We start from the raw sequence: 12,622 nt of genomic DNA on the forward strand, positions 1-12,622 counted from the left end.
AAAAGGGTACTGTACCTTTTCCGGATTGCAAAGGCCATTTTAGGGATGGTGCCATATTGTCCTGGCCTCAGAAGATGCCTTTTGATAAAGCCATAACCACACTTGTTTTGGCAAGAATCAGTAGTCCTTTGTTTCATGTCCTGTCTGTCCATTTTGTCCTGTTGATTCAAGGATACTTTGTTGTCCAGTGGCTAACATTTGCCACAATGAAAGTTAACTCCATATGCAGTTTCTTCAATGCCCATATTTTCTCTGAAGTAGATTGGTACTGCCAGGAGCCGACATGTCTCATAGTCATAACAAAAAAGAAAAAATTTCTAAGTTATTAAAACATTTTAAATGTCATATTCTGTAGATCTCTGAAGGGTTTGAAGATGACCTGTCTATCTAAAATATATCTGCTCAATTTTTAAAACATACCTAATATGACTACAAGTTCTATTGTAATGTCTAACTACTAACTTTCATTTCTTTATATCCTAATAGTTAGTAATAATAACATTCAAGGATCAGAAAATTGCATTACATTGTTAAATGAATGGTATAAGTACAATTAGAAATATACATATAGCATTTTCTAACAATATCAATTTCAATATATATATTTTGTATACAATATAAAACAATCCAATCCAATGTAAAGTATTTAAAACTAGTAAATGTCTTTTTCCTTTCTTTTATTTTCTTTTTTTTAAAAACAAGAACCTTAAATCTAATCTCCTTTGCTTAGCCCTTTTCCTAACCCTTGACAACAACTTGTAACCAAATCCTCTAAACAATGAAAATTATCTCAGACCCAAAACCCATTAAAAAGACCAAAAAACCACCCGCTCCACACCAACTCTTTGGGAATGTGGGCGTCGTATTCTTAAAATTGCTTCCTACTGGGTATGGGCGAAGTTATCTTTATCCTGAAAGAAAAATTTTAGGTTAATTGTCAAATTCTAGGAAAGGTAACTATATCCTTCAATATCCAGTCTGTGTATAATGCCAAAGTTCAGGGTTTATCTCAAGTTCTTATTCAAGTAGTCTTTGAGACTGGATCATCTCAGCTAGCCACCTCAAAATTGCTCTTAGCACTTTGTAGTTCAAAGTTGATCTGTAGATGATGTTTGATCCTGCATAGGCCCCAGGTTTCAAACAGCCAACTCATGCAATGAGCACAGGACCCGGTCTCACTGCCTGGATGCCTCCTAAACAGATCAAGCCAATCAACTGTCTCACCCATTCAGAGGGCCTGATCCAGTTGGTGACCTCTCAGCCATTGGTTCATAGTTCATGTGTTCCCATTCGTTTGGCTATTTGTCCCTGTGCTTTATCCAACCTTGATCTCAACAATTCTCGCTCATATAAACCCTCCTCATTCTCGCTAATGGGACTCCCAGAGATCCACCTGGGGCCTAGCCATGGATCTCTGCATCCAGATCCCTCAGTAGTTGGATGAGGTTTCTAGCACGACAATTAGGGTGTTTGGCCATCCCATCACCAGAGTAGGTCAGTTCAGGCTGTATCTTGACCATTGCCAGCAGTCTGTTGTGGGGGTATCTTTGTGGATTTCTGTGGGCCTCTCTAGCACTTTGCTTCTTCCTATTCTCATGTGGTCTTCATTTACCATGGTCTCCTATTCCTTGTTCTCCCTTTCTGTTGTTGATCCAGCTGGGATCTCCCGTTCCCCCAAGCTCTCTTTCCCTCGACCCTTGCCCTTCATTACCCCCACTCATGTCCAGGCTGTTCATGTAGATCTCATTCCATTTCTCTGTCACTGGGCGATCCCCGTGTCTTTCTTGGGGTCCTGTTTTCCAGGTAGCCTCCCTGGTGATGTGAGTAGCAGTCCAGCCATCCTTGTTCCACATCTAGTATCCTCCTATGAGTGAGTACATAGCATGTTTGTCTTTCTGAGTCTGGGTTACCTCACTCAGGATGATTTTTTCTAGATCCATCCATTTGTCTGCAAACCTCATGATGTCATTGTTTTTCTATGCTGAGTAGTATTCCATTGTGTATATGTACCACATTTTGTTTATCCATTCTTCAGTTGAAGGGCATCTAGGTTGTTCAGCTATGTTCATATCAGCATTGTTTGTAATAGCCAGAACATGGAAACAACTAGATGCCCTTCAACTGAAGAATGGATAAACAAAATGTGGTACATAAACACAATGGAATACTACTCAGCTTATCTTCTCCTGTAGAAACAAAAGCAAAACCTTGTCCCCAATGTAACACATATCCTGGTTTTCATTCTGAGGTCAGCACATCCTTAAAGTATATAGGCTGATTTAATTCTGTAGTTTTTTTTCTATTATCCAATGTCTCTCTGCAGCTGGTGTTCATTTCTCTTTGGCATTAAGAAAATTCAAAGTTAATAGAGCATTATGTAGTCTGTTTCTGGGTTTTTTTTGTTACCCCTTTCTGTTTATTTAGCATATCCTTTAGAGTTCTGTTTGATCTTTCTATAAATGCTTGACCTGTAGGATTATGTGGTATGCCTGTAATATGCTTTATATTGTAATAAGCAAACAACTGTTTCATTTTATCAGAGACATATGCTGAAGCATTGTCAGTTTTAATTTGAGCAGGTATACCCATGATGGCCATAACTTCTAGCAAATGAGTGATTATAGAATCAGCTTTTTCAGAACTCAAAGCAGTTGCCCATTGAAATCCTGAATAAGTATCAATGGTATGGTATACATATTTCAATTTTCCAAATTCTGCAAAGGGAAACACATCCATCTGCCAGATTTTATTCCTCTGAGTACCCTTTGGGTTACATCCTGCTGGTAATGGCGTTTGATTGTAGAAGGAACAAGTAGGACATTTCTTTACTATTTCTTTGGCTTGTTGCCAGGTTATGGAAAAATCCTTTTTTAAACCTTTACTATTGACATGATATTTTTTTATGAAATTCTGAGGCCTCCAGCACATTTCCAACAATAATTTATCAATCTCATCATTGCCTTGTACTAGAGGGCCTGGCAGACCAATATGGGATCAAATGTGAGTTATATATAAAGGATGACTGCTTTTCCTGATTGTATCTTGTAATTGAATAAATAGTGAAGTTAATTCTAAAGCATCAGGGATAAATTCTGCAGTCTCAATATGTAATACTACTCTTTCAGCATACTGAGAACCAGTTACTACGTTGAGAGGTTCTGAAAAATCCATTAATACCAACAGAATAGCATACAATTCTGATTTTGAACTGAATTATAAGGACTTTGAACCACTTTACTTAGATTTTCTGATTTGTAACCTGCCTTTCCTTGTTTGTTGGCATCTGTATAAAATGTACAAACTCTAGATATGGGTTTTTCCCATACAATTTGAGGCAAGATCCAATCAGTTCTCTTTATAAGATCAATTTTATCGCTTTTGGGATATTTGCTGTTAATTTTTCCCAAAAAATTACTGCAAGCTTTTTGCCAAGGTTCACTTTCTGTCCATAATTTTTCAATGTCCTCCTCAGTTAAAGGTATGACAATTTCTGCTGGGTCTATTCCTGCTAATTGATGAAGTCTCAATTTTCCTTTCCAAATCAAGTCAGAGATTTTTTCCACATAAGTTTTTAATTTTTTGTTTGGTTTATTTGGTAAAAATATCCATTCCAATATAAATATCTTTCCTCTGCATTAATATTCCTGTAGGAGAATGCCTAGAAGGTAAAATAACCAAAATACAATCCAGCTTTGGATCAATACGATCCACGTGCCCTTCATGTACTTTCTTTTCTACCAAGGCCAATTCTTTCTCAGCTTCAGGTGATAATTACCATGGACTATTTAAGTCCTTGTCACCTTCTAAGGTTTTGAACAAATTATGCAGTTCATCATTTTTTACCCCAACAATAGTTCTTAGATGAGAAATATCTCCAAATAATCTTTGAAAGTCATTAAGAGTCTGTAGTCTATCTCTCCTAATTTGCACCTTTTGGGGTCTAATTTTTTGTAGCTCTATTTTATATCCTAAATAATTAATAGAATCTCCTCTTTGTATCTTTTCAGGAGCAAATTGCAGTCCCCAACAAGGCAAAATTTTCTTTACTTCTTCAAACATTCTTTCTAAAGTATCTGCATTTGAGTCAGCTAGTAAAATATCATCCATATAATGATAAATTATAGATTTAGGAAATTTTTTACATATCACTTCCAATGGCTGTTGTACAAAATATTGGCACAGAGTTGGGCTATTCAACATTCCCTGTGGGAGGACCCTCCATTGAAATCTTTTAACCAGTTGAGAATTGTTATAAGTAGGCACTGTGAAAGCAAATCTTTCTCTGTCTTTTTCTCGTAAGGGTATTGAAAAGAAACAGTCTTTTAAATCAATAACTATGAGAGGCCATCCTTTTGGTAACAGAGTAGGCAAAGGAATTCCAGATTGTAGAGAGCCCATTGGCTGAATTACTTTGTTAATTGCTCTAAGGTCTGTTACTATTCTCCATTTACCAGATTTCTTTTTAATAACAAATACAGGAGAATTCCAAGGGCTGGTTGATTCTTCAATATGCTGAGCATTTAACTGTTCTTCTACCAGCTCTTCTAAAGCCTGGAGTTTCTCTGTTGTTAAAGGCCATTGCTGAACCCATACAGGCTTGTCTTTTAACCATTTTAAAGGTAGAGCTATTGGTGTTTTGGAAGATTATCAGTTGTTGTGCCCTGTTCTTGTATGACATGGATGGCTGCTGACCACTCATTAGAATAATATCTTCTAATATTTCTCTCAGAAACATGTGCTAGTTTATGATTTGTTTCTGAGATTGGAGGGATGTTAATCTGAGTATTCCATTGTTGTAACAAGTCTCGACCCCACAGGTTCATAGCTATGTTAGCCACATATGGTTTCAATTTTCCTCTCTGTCATTCTGGACCTATACATTCAAGCCATCTTGCACTCTGTTTCACTTGAGATAATGTCCCAATTCCTAACAGTTGAACGTTTACCTCTTGAAGAGGCCAAGTTGGATGCCAAAATTCTGGTGCAATTATGGTAACATCCACACCTGTATCTACCAGACCAGACAACAAAACACCATTTATTTTTATCGTTAATTTTGATCTTTGTTCATTAATAGAAGTTTGCCAAAAAAATTTCTTTATGTTTTCTCCTGAATTTTCTATTCTCTCTGTTTCATCATCCTGACCAGCATGATTTATTCCAATAGGCATTTGGTTATTTAATTGCTCTGAGTAGGGGTTTTCTCTATGACTGCAGGAAAAGTTTGAAATGGGTTTGCTATGGGGGCCTGCATGAGGCACCTCTGGGAGTTTCCCTAAGTCTGAGGCAAAGGATTACCCTGTCTGTCCCTTGTTGATCTACATTAGTTGGTCCAGTGTTTTCCCTTACCACACCTTCTGTGTACTCGAGAAGGAAGGGGCATTCTGTTTCCAGTGTTCCTTGAAGAAACATTGTTTCTAGGAATGACCTGTTTACAGTCCCTTTTCAGATGTCCTTGCTTTCCACATCCGAATCATCTAACATTCCTCAAACCTTTTGAAATTGCTTCTCCTACCCACATATCATTATGATCATGAGCCTCAACATTAACTGTGTCTCTAATCCAATCTTCCAAAGGTACAGATCTTGCCTTTAATGGCCTGATTATTTTTTACATGCTGCATTTGCATTCTCAAAGGCCAAAGATTCAATTATTATTTGACTAGCTTCTGAATCCAGGACCATTCTTTTTACTGCTGAAGCCAGTCTTTGTAAAAAATCTGTGAAAGATTCTTTTGGGCCTTGTATAACCTTTGTTCAATGACTCAGTTTTTTTCCTGGTTCCTCAACTCTGTCCCATGCATTCAAGGGTGCCGTTCGACATAGAATTAGGGTTTGGACATCATATAAACATTGTGTTTGTACTGAAGCATATTGGCCTTCGCCAATAAGCTGATCCTGGCAGACTTGTATTCCTTTATCCCTCCATTTTTTTTCTATGTTTTTAGCCTCATCCCTGAACCACATTTGCCACTGGAGCCTTTGACTGGGTTCAAGAACAGCCTGTGCCAGCTCCCGCCAGTCTGGTGGTATAATCCTATTATATGTTGACCAAGAGTTTAACATTTGCTTTACATATGGGGAATGCATGCCATAAGATACTATTGCCTCCTTAAACCTTTGTAAATCTAACATTTCAATTGGAGCCCAAATATTTTGTGTAGTCATTTGATTAGGCAACTGCTGTATTTTTACCGGATAAATTAAGGGTGACTGTGTAAAAACAGGCTTTCTTTCTGTAACCTTATGATCCAATCTTGAAACAACTTCACTGCTAATTTCTTCTGTCTGAATTTGAATTTCTCTATGATTCATTTTTACAGGTGTAACAAGTTTTTCTAAAACTGTTATCCTGGCACTTAAATTGACTATCCTTTTAAATAGTAAAATGAGGATAAGCATAGTAATAAACTGCATAATTCGATCAACATCAATCTTCTCATATAGTTGTTCCATTGTCAGACTGCCTAAAATTTCAAACAAAGCCCAATTTTCTTCCAATGTACACATAAAACTCATTTTTTTTAATGTGGAAAAAATTTCTCTTTTAAATAGTTTCCTTTAAAATATCTGATATGTTAAGTGACTTACCAAGTCTGCGTAGAACAGTAGAAATCCGAGGGAATTTCAAAACAGCCACCTAGTGTCCGAGGTGTGAATCAGAGAGAGAGAGAGAGAGAAGAGAGAGAGAGAGAGAGAGAGAGAGAGAGAGAGAGAGAGAGAGAGAGAGAGAGAGAGAGAGCAAGAAAGCATAGCCACAAATTCTGGCTAAAAGCTTAAATCCAGCCACGTTTTCCCGCTTGAGTCAAGTCAAGCCTGAGCTCTGGCTTCCTTAAGCTCCGACCATGTGCATTGGCTTTACAGGCAGGGGCCCTGTTCGGCAAGGCAGGCCTGAGTTGTTTGTAGCACCGGCTTTAAGCTAACCACTTGGGGTATGGTCAATCTGGCCTGAGGCCAAGCCGACCTGGGCCCGGGCTAGGGAGCCGGCCGCCCAGGCAGGAAACCGGACCTGCCGCCAAGCCAAGTCAAGTGGTTTTTAATGGATTCTTGTCATGTTGGGTGCCAAATGTAGATATAACCAACCGTCTTATTAAATAAGAAACACAGAACCAATGCAAAGAAGAAAGCCAAGAGATCAGAGCTAAGAGCCTTACCCGCCTGCTGCAGCTAGCCTCTTAAGCCAAGAGACCTCTTCAAAAGAGAGCTACTTCCTGTCTGTTTGTCTTTATATAGACTTTCTGTTCTGCCTTCTCATTGGTTGTAAAACCAACCACATGACTGCCCCGTCACTGTCTGTTGTACAGCTCTCCAGGTCTTCTATGGTATCAAGATTAAAGGCGTGTGTCTCCAATGCTGGCTGTATCTTTGACCACACAGAGATCTACCTAGCTCTGCCTACCAAGTGCTGGGATTAAAGGCATGTGCCACCACCGCCCAGCTTTTGCTATGGCTCTAATAGCTCTGACCCCTGGGCAACTTTATTTATTAACATACAATTAAAATCACATTTCAGTACAAATAAAATACCACCATAAAGAGCATTTTAAAAATCTATGCTTCATAGAGCTGAAGTAATTGTCAATATTTTATTGGTTTATTCTGAAAGTAGCAGCAGATTTATTACCTTTGTATCTGTTTATCACAGTCATAATACTGAATAGCTTCAACACAATAGTTCCTTCCTGTTGGTCTCTTATGATCATACCTACCACATCCAGTCAGAAAGATGTAAACCTAAGAACCAGGAGAGTGATTCAAGCAATGTGAGCTGATGCTTCCTGAAGGAATAAAAGAAGAACCAACCTAAGCTTGCTCATGTGAATGGCTGCCTACCATAGGATATAAGAGCGTTGTGTGTCCCTTGAAGCATAGAAGCCATTTGGGGCTGGATTAGAAAGTTGTCAGCTATTATTTTGACCAGTCTTTCTCTTATTACCATTTGCCTTTTCTCTCTCAAGAGCTGTATGGATTTTATGTACCTACCACTCCAGTTGTCTTCCAAACAACATAAATTGCTTAAGTTCCCAGCAAAGACCTCATGATAGTCAAGTATGCCTCGTCTAGGCTGTGACATTACCCAACTCTGAGATGGAAATACAGCCCAGTACTTTCCTAAGTTATAGAAAATCCTCATTGTCATTGGTTTGGCACCTAGATTCTGGGCCTTGAGCTGAATGTGACTCTCCATGAATCTTTCCACGAAATCCTCACTACAATCCAAAGAGGTGTTAACAGTTTTACTATATTCAGATTTAATGCCAGCCTATCTTTAAACATATAATCAATAACACCAGGGATTATTAAAATCTACCTTTTGCATTTATTTCTGAGCTTCCAGCCATACATTATATTCACCATTTTATCACAAAGACATTTTGAGCCTTGTCTCTGACCTAAGAACATACTGAGATGGACACAAAAGGGAAAGAATCCCATTGCATGAATTTCCCAAGGAGACATAAAAGAAATGCTTACCTATGAATTTGAACAACATGTTGATTTATGTCCAGCTTGTGTAATCACTTTTAGATGTCCTAGCTGGGAATGAGTTTTATGTGTCTGTGTATCATGTAAAATGTTAGAATACTCTCTGGAGATGTTTGAAGCCTTTATAAATTTGCAGGGTATGTTGCCCCACCACCATGCTCTGATTTTACATGTGCCCAGTGGATAGATTCATCAGGTATCCTGTAGTTATAGTTGAGGCCATCAATCTCAATACATATGTCTTGCATGCATTTGTCACAGGACTAGCAGATAAGACACCACATTGCTACAATCTTACAAGTACATGTGCTACTTTCATAGAGTCTGATTTTGGGAAATCCCAGAAAGGAATTTTTTCTAAAAGGAATTCAGTCTAACCCATTATTGGATAGGTTGTTTTATCCCTCACTGAAGGAGGTCCAGTGATAGATTTTATCTGTTCAAGGGATTTATATTTGCTTGGTAGTTGTATGTTTGGCTTCCACCCTTTTCCACAGGATTCTGGTGTCAGTCATGAAACAACGTAGAAAGAAGTCCAATGTACAGCACAAAAATTATAACTTGATCAAAATCTCCTTGAACCCTTGACTCCAATTCTATGTGGCCCATATTTATCACATCATATAAGGGATGGGCAACTTGAACAAGATGGGGTACAAAAATGCGCCAATACCCCAGAAGTTTTAGAAACAGCACTCATCATTGTTTCACATTCATTAGTACAGGCTAGTGTAAAATTTTCTCAATGACTTTTTCAGATACCATGGATGTTTTACACGACCACAAAATTTCCTAAAAAATTTACTGCTATGTCAGGCCCTTGCATGTTATGGGGATTGACCCCTTCATCTCTTCAGGTTTGATTATGTATCTTCAAGATTTTTTTCTAAATCTATAAAATATTCATGGATTAACATGATTTCATGTATATAACTGCCCTGGTTAGTTTTTTATTAAGTTGACACAAGGTAGATTTATCTGAGAAGAGGGAACCACAGTTCAGAAAACGCATCCATAGGACTGGCCTATAAGCAAGCTTGTGGGGCATTCTCTTGATTAAGGATTGATGTGGGAGCGCCCCCAGCTCACTGTAGGTGGTGCCACCCCTGAGCAAGTGGTCCTGAGTTATAGAAGAAGACAAATTGAGCAAACCATAAAGAACAAACACTCCTCTGTGGTTTCTGCATCAGCTCCTGCCCTCAGGTTTTTTCCTTGAGTTCTTGCCCTGACTTCCCTCAGTGATGGAGTGTGATCTGAGAGTTGTAAAATTCTCAGTTGCCCTTTCCTCCCCAAGTTGCTTTTGGTCATGATGTTTTATCATAGCAACAGAAACTCTAAGACAATAATGAAACATTTTAAGTTGGTGGCCAGGATAAGAAAGCAGGATTACAAGCCACCATCTTATGCCATACAATAGTTAGAGGGACTGTACAAGTAACCTTGTGCAAGTACGCTAAAGGTCCATTGTTGACCATTTAAAATAAATATAAACTGGTTCTGGGACTCAATGGCTATAGGAATTCTAAAAAAATGTAAGATGATCCCAAAGAATATGAGATATCATAACTTGTATCAATTGTTTAGTCAGGAGAGTAATGTTGGGTACAACAGCATGAGTGGGGAGAGTATTACTTCATTATCTCTCTATAATCCAGTCATTCAGGAGTCACATGGCTTCTTTACTGGCCATATTGGACTGTGTTAAAGAGGCTTTAGACTGTTTGGATGATTTTTTAAAAAATATTTGTTCATTTTAATTTTTATCTGTATGTGTATAAACCTGAGGGCATGTATGTGTGCCACATGCATGCAGGTGCCCACAGAGGCCAAAAGAAGGATACCAGAGCTCCTGGAATTGGAGTTACAGGCCATTGTGATCCACCATGTGGGTGCTGGAACTGAACCCAGGACCTCTACCAAAGCAGCAAGTGCTCTCAACTGCTGGGCCATTTGTCCAGCTCTGTGAATTATTTTTTTTTAATATAAGTTTTTTTATTGTCCCTGAAGACACTCCAAATCATACTCATAATCCAGGATCTTGTTTCTGGAGCTGGGTAACTTAGGTCTTACTCATCATCCTGCTGCATGGTTCCCTTTTCAGACACACAGATGCCATTCAAAAACTTTCTGATATGCTTGTTTTTAACTATTGTGGCTTGCTGCATCAGAGCCACTGAACTTGAAACAAGTCCAATATCATTTTCTTCAATGATAAATTCATCTTTCTGTGCTTGAGAGACAGAACAAGCAACATTTGTCCTCAACCAAACCTTGTGGATGTATTTTTCACCCAAGAAATTTTAGATTTCAACCAAAGACCCATTCTCCTGAATAACAATGTTGATGGGAACATGAGCTTACAGAGATCTCATCTTGTAATGAAAGCCTAGCACAACACCCTCAGTCATGTTCTGAACATGACTGCAGATAGTTCAGACAGTGGCCAGTTCCTTTCTGTTACCTCACCATTTGTCGATCTAATGCCTCTTCTTTTTCTTTCCAGGGAGACTCAGCTCCACATTGCTGTGATTGAAGTCCCTCTGGAGGGTTACTCTGGGGCCCTTCACAATGACTGTGATCCCCTTCAGAGTGATGGTGACATTTTCTGGAATGTCAACAGTCTGATTACTGAGAATGCTCTTCACTCTCAAAGTAGATGTGGCAAAGAGAGCACTATGAATAATTTTTTAAATTTTTTTGAGGGAGGCTACGATATTCTCATATTCCTCTGGTTTAGCCTTTACCACATGCGTGGCTCTCATTTTGTCCAGCCTTTAGTATTTGTACTCTCAGAGAGGTGAAATTCTCTGACAGCAGTGTATAGTTTGTCTCAGAGGTATATTTTTCTCCTAGTGTGTTTTCTTGCAGGGAATAAATAGAAGCCATATATTCCTAGAGGAGAATAACTGTTTGGCCTTCTTAGACTGTTCCATATCTGTATCTATCTACAGATGTCCATTGCCCTCTCTATTTTTATGAAATTGCCATAAGTTACAGTGTGCTATGCTCATGTCCACCAGAGCCCATGTGGTCTGTACATTAGAAGGGGATCAATATATTTATATTTCAGTGTGAAACTTCTGGTCATCCTGTATGGCCCTCATTTTTAGGCAACCTTTGCCACTCTGTCAGAGGAGCTATTCTGGGGGCTCCTACTCATGAAATTCTATGCTTCCAACACAGGGAGTGCTGTAGATGTGGCATACACTTCCCCATCCTCATCCCTACCTAGGTGACTTACTGTTCTGAGCTTTCCATAAACTTACCAATATTAGGTTTACTATCATCTGTATCATGTGGCATGCCAACATGGCTCAGATCCTGCCACACTATCTCTGCAACATGTTTTTTTTTTTTAACTTTTTGCTTTGCCCTTATTCTCATTCATTTATTTTACTTCAGGACAAAGTCTTATTTTGCAATGCAAAATCAGTTCTTTTTTTTTTTTTTTTTTGGTTTTTCGAGACAGGGTTTCTCTGTGTAGCTTTGCGCCTTTCCTGGGACTCACTTGGTAGCCCAGGCTGGCCTCGAACTCATAGAGATCCGCCTGGCTCAGCCTCCCGAGTGCTGAGATTAAAGGCGTGCGCCACCACCGCCCGGCAAAATCAGTTCTTATAAAAAAATTCTCTTACAACTCTTTTTGCATCTATCTCCTACTTACTAGTTCCTTTCTATTCATTGCTTTCTTTAGTTTACTAAAAATATTTTACATAAAGATCTAGTCATGAAACATAATAATGTAACAAAATGTACTAATTTGTTTAAAAGAGATGAATATAAATTGCATTTTTGACATAAAGAAACAAATTTATAAATGACTACATAATAAAACAGTACAAGCAAAGAAGCAGAAGATCCCAAATCTTTATATATTAACTCTATAATTATAGTTATTTTTAGGATACAAAAGATATATAGTTTCCCAGAGAACAGGGAGATATTAAATGAATACTTTTCTCACAGAGGACCAGAGAAGATACAGTCCAGTGATGTAGACTGGACAGGAAACTCACTGTTGAGTCTAGCGATGGCAGGGATACCAAGCGTACTTTTCTCCATATTGTCCCCTTATATCTAATTTTATTGTCAAGTCAAAAGCTAATTCAGAGGCTGCTCCTCACATATTCTTAAGTTA

General features: G+C 38.4%; 1 pseudogene; it reads right to left on the reverse strand.

Annotated features, from left to right (window-relative positions):
* Positions 1 to 10,553: 10,553 nt before the first annotated feature.
* On the reverse strand, positions 10,554 to 11,790 carry LOC131900233 (large ribosomal subunit protein uL6-like; annotated as a pseudogene).
* Positions 11,791 to 12,622: the final 832 nt, after the last annotated feature.

Source organism: Peromyscus eremicus, chromosome X (assembly GCF_949786415.1).
Source record: "Peromyscus eremicus chromosome X, PerEre_H2_v1, whole genome shotgun sequence".
In the NCBI taxonomy this organism is placed as follows: Eukaryota; Metazoa; Chordata; class Mammalia; order Rodentia; family Cricetidae; genus Peromyscus; species Peromyscus eremicus.